General features: G+C 52.0%; 1 protein-coding gene across 1 annotated transcript in view; it reads right to left on the reverse strand.

Annotated features, from left to right (window-relative positions):
- Positions 1–12,491, reverse strand: part of CHST9 (carbohydrate sulfotransferase 9) — a 167,795-nt gene that overhangs the window by 107,192 nt on the left and 48,112 nt on the right. The window lies entirely within an intron of this gene.

Raw genomic sequence — 12,491 nt, forward strand, 5'->3', positions numbered from 1 at the left:
GCTGCTTGGGAAGGAGGACTCCGAGCCTTCTGTCATGTCCCAGGCCTCCTCACAGCGCCCGAGAACAGGACGCAAATCTCAGTCCTGCTGCCACCGAGCGGGCGCAACCAAGACAGAGCTTTGTCCGGTGCTCACATTGCAAACGACCACCCAGGAAGCTTCATGTCGGAGAAGTGGGCGACAGCACCACCGAGGCTTTCAGAGGAACACACGTGCATTTGCCCCGCTGGCGTTGTATTTCAGCAGAGACCCCACTTTAAACACGGACATCGAAGAACAGTTTGCAGTTCACGTCTGCTTAAGCCTGGATGCAGCACTCAACCCGCGAGGGCTACAAATGGACCATCATCTCCTGAAAATGGACTTTGCAGGGAAAACTTCCCTTTGGAGGGAATGTCTTTAAGTGAACATTAACATCCCACAGCTCACGGCCATTTCTTTATACAAATGGAGCCTTGCTATTTTAGAAGCTCTTTGAGACCTGAGGTTGTTGATATTGTTCCCTGGAGAAACGTTAAGCATATATCAATTTCTAGCGCGTTTCAGAGGTCAGTACGGCCGTCGTTCCTTCATCACAGTGATTATTTCTGATCTTTTACTCCTGACCTTTTGAAACCACAGGCACACAGGTGGCGATCCGATATAGCTTACCAACAATGAGTGGCACAACTCAGTATCTTATGTCACTGCTAATAAAAAGGAAATTTTGTGAATATATATATATGTTATATATATATATATATATATATAGATAGATAGATAGATAGATAGATATAGATATAGATATAGATATAGATATAGATATAGATATAGTGTGTATACACATGTGTGTCTGTGTGGATATGCATATGTATATATGCACATACATACACCTGCATTACACAAATGCATATGTGATATATGTATATATACTGCATTTTATACTCAGATACAGTCTTGTGTCTAAAATATACTCTCCCTCCACCTCCTCCATCTTGGCATTATCCAGGATATCACGGACCCCTAGCAAGCGCCCCCCCAACACTCCCAGCTTCTCCGCAGCCAATTCCGTGTCTGCGTTCACTCGCAGGCATTGTATTTGCCCTGCTCCGAGCGGTAGTATTAATCGCCTCCGTTGCTAGGATACCTGAGAATGTTCATTTATGTCTGATGTTTCTTTGGAAAAATGCACTATAAAAAAGACAGAATCATGACAAGGAAAATTACTGTGCACATGCTACTTATTTAAAAAAAAGGGCCATGATGTGTGTGTGTGTGTGTGTGTGTGTGAGACATGACTACCAGATAATAGAATGTTAATTCCCATGAATTTTTTAATGTTTTTGTTTCAACTAGATCTGAATTGGAAAAGCGCTGGCAATATATTTGGACAATGAGGATCTGTAGTACTTCTACGAGGTGTACCAGTTACTAATTCGGATATTTTTAATAGATGGAGTTACATATATGTTGATATATATGCGATTTGATACGTATGCTATTTTGTTGTATTGACAGCAAGCTTCAAAACTTCATATGTCAAATTTGCTGAAGGTGTTAACATCATAGATATTTTTACGCTTAAAAATGTCCAATTTCATGCCAAAAAAGAGCATTTGTGGGAAGTTTTAATTTATTACTTTATTTTGAAGAAAAGTGCTGCTAAAAGTTATCGTATACTTCGGGAAGCTTATGGTGAACATGCTTCATCTCAAGATACTTGTGAATGCTGGTTTAAATGCTTAAAAAGTGGTGATTTCCATGTGAAAGACAAAGAACGTCCAGGTCAGCCGAAAAAGTTTGAAGACCAGCAATGACAAGCATTATTGGATGAAGATGCATGTCAAACTCAAAAACAACTTGCAGAGAGAGTATATGCTCTGAGTCAACTAGGAGAAGCAGGAGGAGGTAAGGAGTTAATCCCGTTTCCTTGCAGAGGAAGGGACGCGAAGATGGATCCCTTCAGATGCCTCTTACTGACGGGGTCACGGGGTGCAATGCTGGTTGACTTGCAGAGCCAGCCTCACACCCAGGCCCCCCTTCTTGCCTTGTGTGGCTATTCTGATGCAAGACTTCTGAGAAAAGCAGTTTTCGGGATGTGAATTTGAGGAAAAAATGCCTTTATCCATATCTTAAAAAGTCATTGCTGTGTTGGGTATTAGTATACCAAAGATGCCGGCTTATCAACTGTAATGAGGAAATATGAATATATAATAAAAGCCTAATATGCTAAGTGTCTGGTCCACCGATGGGCTGTTCAACCAATCAAAGCATAATATGCTAATGAAATGCTAAGGCTGCTCAACTGTTCTCTATGATGTGCACTGACCACTGGGGGTCAGACAGTATACTGGTCGACCAGTCGCTATGACGTGCACTGACCACCAGGGGGCAGACACTCCAACCAGTAGGATAGCTTGCTGCTGGCGTCCGGCGGATTGGGACTGAGCAAGATGGGCGGGACATGACCTGGAGCCCTCCTGCGGTCCCTCCCCAGCCAGCCAACCTCCTGTGTCCCTCCCCAGCCCTGATCGTGCACCAGTGGGGTCCCTCAGCCTGGCTTGCACCCTCTCACAACCCAGGACCCCTCGGGGGATTTCAGAGAGCTGGTTTCAGCCCCATCCCGCACGCCAGGCTAAGGGACCCCACTGGTGCACAAATTTGTGCACCGGGCCTCTAGTGAATATATAATATCCATCTCAGTGCAAGGTTAGCTCTGTCAATCTCTTCCCACAGGAGACAGCTTGACCTCATGGAAGGAACATGAACTTGATGTAGTGAAAGGAGCTGGGCTGACTTCCCATCTTAACTAAGGTACCTTAGAGCTATGCAGCACTGGGGACAAAGCATAGAGTGTCTATCTTCTCACTACATGTTCCTTTTTGTTCTCTGCTGTTTTCTCAGTCTCTCCCTCATGTGCACGCCTGTGCGTGTGTGTGTGCGTGTGCACCCGTGTATGTACTAGTATACACACGCTGCCCTCCTGCCAGTGTAGAGAAACTCCACCTGCCCTTCTATCATCTCCGTTTGGTCAGCGGATGTGTTGCTGGGCTGTTCAGGCAAAGAGAGCCAGCCAAGCACGCTGCGTGCTGTGAGCCCCGCACTGTGTGGACTGAGGTCCGGAGACCGGCCCTTCAGAAACGTATTGATGTGGAGAGATCTGGGCCTCCCAGGTCGGCCATCTGCCTTGGCAGGGCCGACCCTCCGTCTGCTGCCCAGCCCGGGGCTCTGCCATCCACCAGAGGGCAGAGAGCCCGAGAAGAACCGAATGCCCAGGGATGTTCCCAGGGCTGACCCTCTGCAAAGAGATGGCAAAATCAGCAAGAGGAACAATAGTCTCACGTCCTGGAAATCCTCAAGTAGAGGATTCCTCCCCACGTGGAGCCACCTGAAAAGCTCATGATTGACGTGACAGGCACCCGCTCCTCTCCGATGCCCGCACTGGCCTGCAGGGTGAAGCCTCAGCGGGAGCCCTTTGATGGTCAGACCCTCCCCTCCCGAGACCGCCGCTGGTTGGCAGAGAGGTTTCTTGGAGACCTGCAGAGGCTGAAGCCAGACTGGCCCAAACAGCAACAACAATCCCACAAACAGCAACAACAGCAGCAGTAGCAGCAGCAACACGTGCTGGCCAGGCCTTAGAGGTTTCTGCAAACGGGAACGCTACGCGTCAGCTACCGACCAAAGCGCGGGTGTGTGTACTTGTACTTTCCTTCGAGTAAGAATGTGTCTAGTGAGTTAGATGGGAATCATGATTTCTAAGGGATATAATATTCTAAACTTCTTTGGAATACTCATTATGTATATCTACAACAGGAATATGTTACTTGATAAAATACAGGATATTTTCATAATACCTTCGCTCACTCCTGTGCTGGAATAAAAATGAATATATGCGGAAGCTAATTACAGCAGCTCATAAATGCAAGAAGTTCATCCAAAGGTTGGTGGACCTTGAGCCTTCAGCAAGGGCTGGAAAAATCACATGTTATTGCCTGTTGGAAATGGCCAAGGGCATTTCCCCAAACCTGAAAAGGATGCATACATACATGATTGCTTACTGCCAGAGAGCGGAGGGCATTTCAATCTACATATTATTGCCTCCTGCTGGCCAAACACCTGAACAGCCGAAGGCAGTTTCTCCCAAATCTGATAATCTTATTGTATAGCAAACCTTACCCTTTGATATGTATATCTGCTTCAGGGAAATGTGTGTAAATAAAAAGCTGTGGGTCCAGAGATTCAGGAGGACTTGGTTTCTTTAGCTAAGTCTCCTCTGGCTCCCCAAAATGCCTTCCAAAATTATGTTTTGTCTCTGAGCTCTTTATTAATCTATCGCAGCCCTTCTCCAGATTCCTGAGCCCGTCTAGATGCTGGACAAGACCCCCAGCAAATATATGTTAGGAAGTGGAGTCCCATTCCCTTCCCGTTGAATCTGTCCAGGCCCCAGGAAATTGCTTAACTACCAGAATATGTTAGAAAAGCCAGTTTTCAGAAGCCTGTAGAATCATGCCGTTTCCACTTCCTGAGTCTTCTAAGACTTGCTCTGAGAAGCCAGCCACAATGTGAGAAGTCAGACTACGCTGAGACCGCCATGCTGCGAGGAAGCTCAAGCGAGCCACACACAGAGGCCCCATAGAGAAAGGCCACATAGAGAGAGCTGCCTTCGTCTTCCATGACCAGCAACTAGCTGTTCCAGCCACCCCAACCCAGGCTCCCGATGCGTGTGAACACAGACACTCTCCTGGAGTGGATCCTCCAGCTCTGTCACTGCAGCGGACGGCAGGTAGGAGAGACAAACTGCCCGCGGAACCCTTTCCAACCCTTAACCCACAAACAGCAAGAAAGAGAAACGATTGTTTTATACCATGAAGTCTGCCCACTTTGCTACACAGCAAAACTCCTTTCCGTTGCCACAGTGAGAATATTTATTGATATGAATATCTTTCAACCTATACTAATATACACTGAGTGGCCAGGTGATGATGATCTCTGAATACATAATAATCTGGCCACTCAGTGTATATCCTATATAATGAAAGGCTAATATGCAAATTGACCCCTCGACCAGGAGTTCATTCGACCAGCAGGCAGGCCGACCAACCGCCCATGTCCCCTCCCCCTGGCCAGGCTGGCCAGACCCTACCCATGCACGAATTCATGCACCGGGCCCCATATATATATATATATATATATATATATATATATATATATATATATATGGAGAGAGAGAGAGAGGGGGGGGGGGGCCAGATTATTATGCATTTAGAGATCATAATAATCTGGCCACTCGGTGTATATTAACATTTCCCCCTAAATCAGGGCTCATCTAGATTTTTCTCCCTAAGATGGTTTGTTCAACTATAGCTATACACATGTACTATTACCCAGAATCTTAGCACCTAAACCTATGCCTTTTCATAAGAAGGAATACAACCTGTTATGATAAGGAGTGTGGCAATGGATATGTAATCGACATAGATTAATATGCATTTTGGTTTTATGGAAGTATTACAATATTCCCCTACATCCAGGTTACCAATCAAAAGTGAAGTGGAGACTTGCCAGCTATTTAGCAACTTAGAATTTAGCAACTTTAAACAGGGCACCTATTTAAAACAACCTTTACATATTCACCCAGGCTTCTAAAATGTTATCATCTATGGCTAGAATTATACGGAAACCCTCTGAACGGAAACAGTGAAAAGATTCAAAAGCAATATCTGTGAAATAACTTACAATTATCTTCTTTCCCCTAAATAGATTTACTTTGAAAGGATAAATTAGTAGAATCTATATTGAGTTCACAGCTTTACTGTTCCTGAGGGTTAATTTTCTATATGAGGGCAACAGGGGGCAACGTTCCATTAAAAAAGGTACTGAGATGAGTCCCATCCGAATTCACGCTTGTGCAGTCAGAGTTTGTTCACTTTAAATAGCAAACCATCCGAGAAGCAGGCACACACCCCGTCCAGCTTTCCTTCTGGAGAAAAGGACCACAATTCCTGGCTCCCTCTCCCACGCTCTTAGTCATCAGCTCCTCAGCTTGTGGAGAAAGCTGGTGGAGGCCAGAGGTGAGACTGATTTTCTCCTTGGAGATGTCAGCACAGTTTTCGTTCATGCAGGCCCCATGTTTTCCCTTTTTTATCTTAAAAAAATCCTCATCCTACTCATCCTTCCCTTCACATCGACCCTCATCAAAGGGTTGGGCCTTCAACATTCAGGGAAGCTCATACTTCAGGGACCAAGAGAAAAACATGAGGGGAGTGTGCTGAGATCAGTGGATACTGATTGACTGTCTTCAGGCATGCTAGCGTACGTTGTCATTCTATAAAGCCACCTTCCACAACCATGGCTGGCTACCCAAGTTAACCAGAAACGTTGTTAATTATCTAGTACATTTTACGTGCGGGAGAGAGTCACCCTGTGACACGATGGGCAGGAGGCTAGGTGTTTTATGTCTGAAACTCGACTGTCCAGAATATACGAGAGACTCACCGTCAAGGGAAGAGCTGTAAGAAGAGTCTGCAGACTCTTCAATGGCTGTGGCCTCCTGCAGGGACCAGCCAAGGGCCGTTACCCAATAATAGAGACAGGGTAGGAGACACCCCAGGAGGGCAGGGAAGGGAATATCATCTGGGCACCGAAAGCAAGAGGCTATTTTCTGGGGAAACCTTTCCTTGGTGTTCAGTGTGAGACGCGGATTTCAGAAAGAGCAAGCCAGGTGCTGACGCGATGCAGAGGGTAGTCATGCTGACCCAGCTCACCCAGAAAGGTGGGACGGGAGGGGGGCCCTGAGAAGAGTCTGCCCCACTGACTTTGGCTACTGGCAGCTTCGATTTGCACGAGACTAAGACTCTGCCATTCCCAGGGAAGGGGAGCGCCTTGCCAGCTGTACTGACTATGGAGACAGAGCCGGGTGCCTACCCTGCCGGCACTTCTCCCCTTGTTCTGTGCTGGTCCCAGCCCTCCTCTCACAGGACACAGAAGGGCCATGACGGATGTGCACTAAGCATGGGCTCATTGCTCTTGCTTTAGGTGGTTGTGTGACAATCTCCGGCCAATGACATCAGAGTTGAATTATGTTGAAGAATTTCATGAAAAGGTTTTCCATGCCAATAAAAAGAGACGCTGGGGGAAAACATCTGCTTTTCCTGGAGTGGACGTCACAGCTGGGTAAAGGCCTGGAACATAAGGACGAAACTGACAGGCCTTGCAAGGGAAACCAAAGGGGCGCACCCTGGGCTGATGCCATCAGGCTCTGAACTAACGAACCACGGAACCCCCCGCTCAGGACTGCTTGGGACCCAGTGGTCGGCAAACTCATCAGCCAACAGAGCCAAATATCAACAGGACAACGATTGAAATTTCTCTTGAGAGCCAAATTTTTAAAACTGAAACTTCTTCTAACACCACTTCTTCAAAATAGACTCGCCCCAGGCCGTGGTATTTTGTGGAAGAGCCACACTCAAGGGGCCCAAGAGCCGCATGTGGCTCGCGAGCCGCAGTTTGCCGACCACTGGGTTAGCCAATCTTTTGTTCTTGAGTTAGAGGTTTTAGTTACTTGCAGCTGAGAGCATCTATATTCTATGCAGGGCCACCCAAACTAGTAGTCTATATTACTAAGTAAACTTTCAATGCTAAATTGTTATTTAACTAAAGATTCTATGCCAAATAAACAAGAAGGAAAGAGTATTGCTGTAAAGATCGTCCCAGGAAAGGCGGAGGGGGGGAGGGAAGGATGCTGAGGCTACGCCCCAGCCAGCTGCACTTCAGGCACCTCGCCTCCACCCGGGGAGAGGGACCAAGGCGTTTGCCCACAGAGCCCGTGTGGGGCTGGGCCACGCACTGCATTCCTCGGCAGACTTCCCCGAGGCCCTGCCACACCTGTGTGGCCTCCCCCCAGATCAGACCTCGGGGTGGGGCGGGAGCAGACTGCACTCTTGCACACTGCAGGTGTTTACACGGGGCCGGGGCATCGGTGCGCACAGACTGGTCCCGGCACATGTACCCGAGGCCCCGCACAGGCTGGAGGGGCTGTGATGGAGCGATGGTGATGGACACAGAAAGAAGAGGCCGCACCGGCTCTCCTGCCCAGCCAGCGATGACAGGGCGGGGCTGGCATGGCATGCACCGGGCAGTCCCTGTGAGAACGCCGGGGACGACGGCACCCACCCAGCACCACGCTGAGTTCTCCAAACAGCCCACAGGGACGCGGATAAAATATCCACAGTTTACAAACGAGGCAAGAACAGAGGCTCAGGGACTCGCCCGAGGTCACCCAGGAGGGTGCAACCCTCGACTTGAATCCAGGCCTTCCAAGGACCGCTCAGGAAGGACGTCCGGAACGATGTCCTGAAGACGTCCGGTCTGATCAGCATGTCACCCGTTCACTATTATAGATGATTTCTGCATATTTACAGTCTCTGCTATGGGAAGACAGGCTCGTCCTGCCCCCCGCGGAGTGGGCCTGTAGCTGTGAGCACGAACTCAGCTCAGCCGCTGACAGCTGAGGGCTGCTCCGGCGGGGCTGCAGGGGCGCTTGAGGGGCTGGCCGCTGCCCTGGCCCGGACTACAGGGAGCTGGTGACTCTGGTCCCGGAGCCGCCCACCGTGGATGGCCATGGGCCGCCTCAGCTCCCTGTCTGCGCCCTTCTTGGCGAAGCTCTCCTTCCGCCTTCCCACCGGCACAGCGGATGGCAGCTCCCTCACCCCTGGATGCCAACGGCCAGGACTGCGGCCGCCCTTGTGGGGTGTGCCCACTCCCTTACGGGGTGTGCCCGCTCCCTTACGGGGTCTGCCCGCTCCCTTATGGGGTCTGCCCGCTCCCGTACAGGGTGTGCCCGCTCCCTTACGGGGTGTGCCCGCTCCCTTAGGGGTGTGCCCGCTCCCTTACGGGGTCCGCCCGCTCCCTTACGGGGTCCGCCCGCTCCCTTAGGGGTGTGCCCGCTCCCTTACGGGGTCCGCCCGCTCCCTTACGGGGTCCGCCCGCTCCCTTAGGGGTGTGCCCGCTCCCTTACGGGGTCCGCCCGCTCCCTTACGGGGTGTGCCCGCTCCCTTGTGGGGCCTGCCTGCTCCCTTGTGGAGTCCGCCCGCTCCCTTGCGGGGTGTGCCCGCTCCGGTGGAGATGCGATGAGCGCTGAAGGCCGAGCCTCCACATGCCCACGGCTGCTTCTGAGCAACTGGGCGGCGTTACCCCCCGCAGCTGCTGCAGTGCCGCCGGTCAGAGGGGGAGCACGCGGGATGCAGAGGGAGCTGCGGCCTGGGGCCCCCCGTGGCCCGAGAGGAGGCAGCCTGACCCCCTCCTCCCACACAGGCCGGCTGCTCGGCCGGAGGGTCAGCCTCACTGAACCCAAACCCCGAGTGATGAGATTCCGGGTCCGGCCAGCCCATCCCCGCGAGAGGGACAGGCCTGTGCGGGGCTGGCAGGGGATCGCGGAGAGGCTCAGCCCGCCCTGCCCAGGCTCTGGAACTCCAAGAGGGGGGCCACGTGCACTGTCATTCCCCAGGAACGCATCGGCCGTGCAGGCGCTCAGGCCCCCCAGGAGCTACCGAGTGGGCCGGGTTCCAGCGGATGCAGTCATCGGGGCGCACACCGACCTGGAGGAGCCGGCCTAGGTCACCGGGACCTGCTGAGGGAGAAGGGGGCCAGGGCCGACCTCTGTGCTCGCAGGTGGCTCTCGAGGGGATGGAGGGGGTGAGGCAGCTGAATCTGGCCTCACGTGCTTGCTCTGAGCATCCCACCCAGCAGGGACCACGCAGGGTCTGAGGGACATGTCTGTCCAGCTGGAGGGCGGCCCTGGCGGAGAGACTTCCCCCTGGAGATGCACGGGGCTGAGAGCGGTGTCCCTGCGGCCTTCACAAGCGAGGCGAGGCCCTGGGCAGCACCGCTGAGGGCGGGCAGGTGTGCGTGGGAATGGGAAGGCGACCCCTGGAGCAGGCCCGCCCCGGAGCCCACGGGGCGCACGAGGGCGTCGCTGGAGAGGGGCGCGGGGGAGGGGGGAGAGTCAGTTAGCAGGGGGACTAGTGAGATGGGGTGCCCAGGAAGGAGGGGCCTGGGTGCCTTGTCACTGGAGAGGGGCTGGGGGGGGGGGAGAGTCAGCTAGCAGGGGGACTAGCAAGGTGGGGTGCCCAGGAAGGAAGGGCCTGGGTGCCTTGTCACTGGAGAGGGGCTGGTGGGGGGAAGAGTCATCTAGCAGGGGGACTAGCGAGATGGGGTGCCCAGGAAGGAGGGGCCTGGGTGCCCTGTCACTGGAGAGGGGCGGGGGGGGGGGGAGAGTCAGCTAGCAGGGGGACTAGCGAGATGGGGTGCCCAGGAAGGAGGGGCCTGGGTGCCCTGTCGCTGGAGGGGGCTGGGGGGCGTGAGAGTCAGCTAGCAGGGGGACTAGCGAGGTGGGGTGCCCAGGAAGGAGGGGCCTGGGTGCCCTGTCACTGGAGAGGGGCGGGGGGGGGGGGAAGAGTCATCTAGCAGGGGGACTAGCGAGATGGGGTGCCCAGGAAGGAGGGGCCTGGGTGCCCTGTCGCTGGAGGGGGCTGGGGGGCGTGAGAGTCAGCTAGCAGGGGGACTAGCGAGGTGGGGTGCCCAGGAAGGAGGGGCCTGGGTGCCCAGGGGAGGGATCCGGGGCTGACGCCGGGTGTCCTGCTGGGAAGAGAGGCGAGGCACAGGTGGACAGACAGGCGTCAGTCACCACGAAGCGCACTCCCGCTGTCCCTCTGGGCTCCTTCCCAGAAAGCGATCGGCGACCTCTGACATTTAGCGCATCTTTTTATGTTGTGACTCCTCACCCCAGGATATTCTCCCACTGATTTTTAGAGAGTGGAAGAGAGAGGGAGAGACAGAGAGAAACATGGATGTGAGAGAGACACATGGATGGCTTGCCTCCTGCACCAGCCCTGACCAAGACCCCAGCCAAGGAGGAGCCTGCAACCCAGGCACATGCCCTTGACCGGAATCGAACCTGGGACCCTTCAGTCTGCGGGCGGATGCTCTATCCACTGAGCCACACCAGCTAGGGCCATTTAGCACATCTTTCCACAGTACTCGACTTACTTTTTGTAACTAAATACACTTTTTCCCGTACACTGAGGGGTCCATCATGCTTTCTCTCCGGGTTCACGCTGATGAAATCATCTTTTCTTCTTTTTGTCTAAACGCAGCTGCACCCTCAACCCTAGGAGGAGGTCCGGGCAGAACTCATCCCTGATAGCCTGCATGGGGCTGTAACTGGGACACAGAACGACTTGTCTCCGGGAAGGTGGCATGTCTGGTGGCAAAGCTAAGAATAGAACACAGAGATTCACACGTTCTCCTCGCACTTTGGGGCGCGGCGCATCGCTGTTTACCATCCACGGCGAATGTGGGAAAGCTGACGAGACAAACATCCTTAACTTGTGAAGCTCAGAAGCGACTTCCTCCCAAGAGACGGGTTATTTTGAAAACTGTGAGTTAGCGGGTCTAGTCTCACATGAAGGCTCTTTTCTCAAATTTATTATATTTTCTTCTTTATTATTTACCCCAGATATCTGAGTCCACATGTAATCTCTATTCAGTAACTGATCAGGAGCCTTTAATGACGGGTGTGCATTTTTAAACAAAGAACTATAAAAGTGATTTCAAGTTCATGAGAGTGACTGATCACAGATACAGGTGTCCTCAAACTACGGCCCGCGGGCCACATGCGGCCCGCCGAGGACATTGATCCGGCCCGCCGGGTGCCGCTGCCTGTCCTGCTTAGCAGCCGACGCGTCCCGGGCCCGCAGTGCGCATAGGAATTTGTTCATAGTTGTTTTTTTAAACTATAGTCCGGCCCTCCAACGGTCTGAGGGACAGTGAACTGTCCCCCTGTTTAAAAAGTTTGAGGACCCCTGGATTAGCATATAGAAGACAGCCGGGGGGTAGAAGGTTGTGTGCGTGCCTTTAGAGTGGAATGAAATGGACTCTTCTCATGACATCCTGTATCTGTCGGACAAAGTGTGACTTTCTCTGGAAGACGAGGGCCACGAAAGAGTCCCACCCGCCTGACTGGCATCCGAGCCTGGTCCTTGGCCATGCCATCAGCCTGTCTTAGCCAAGGCGGTTTGTGTCCTGATGGTGGTATTCTACTCGGATGAACCAGAGACGGGGATTTGCTCCTGGCTTGCATGGAAACAGTTATTAAACTCTGTTTTTAATATATTGCTGAGGTTGGAGGAGAGCACATCAAAATATAAGGTTTAATATGTACTGAGTCATTCATAATACGAGAGAAATAAAATATGCTAATATATAATTTGTCTATAATTATACAACTACATTATATGTAACACTATATAACACCTTTTTAGGTATACATCTTATTAAAAAAATATATTTTATTGATTTTTTTACAGAGAGGAAGGGAGAGGGATAGAGAGTTAGAAACATCAATGAGAGAGAAACATCCATCAGCTGCCTCCTGCACACTCCCCACTGGGGATGTGCCCACAACCAAGGTACGTGCCCTTGACTGGAATCGAACCTGGGACCCTTGAGTCCGC

This window comes from Plecotus auritus (genome assembly GCF_963455305.1).
Source record: "Plecotus auritus genome assembly, chromosome: 8".
Taxonomy (NCBI): Eukaryota; Metazoa; Chordata; class Mammalia; order Chiroptera; family Vespertilionidae; genus Plecotus; species Plecotus auritus.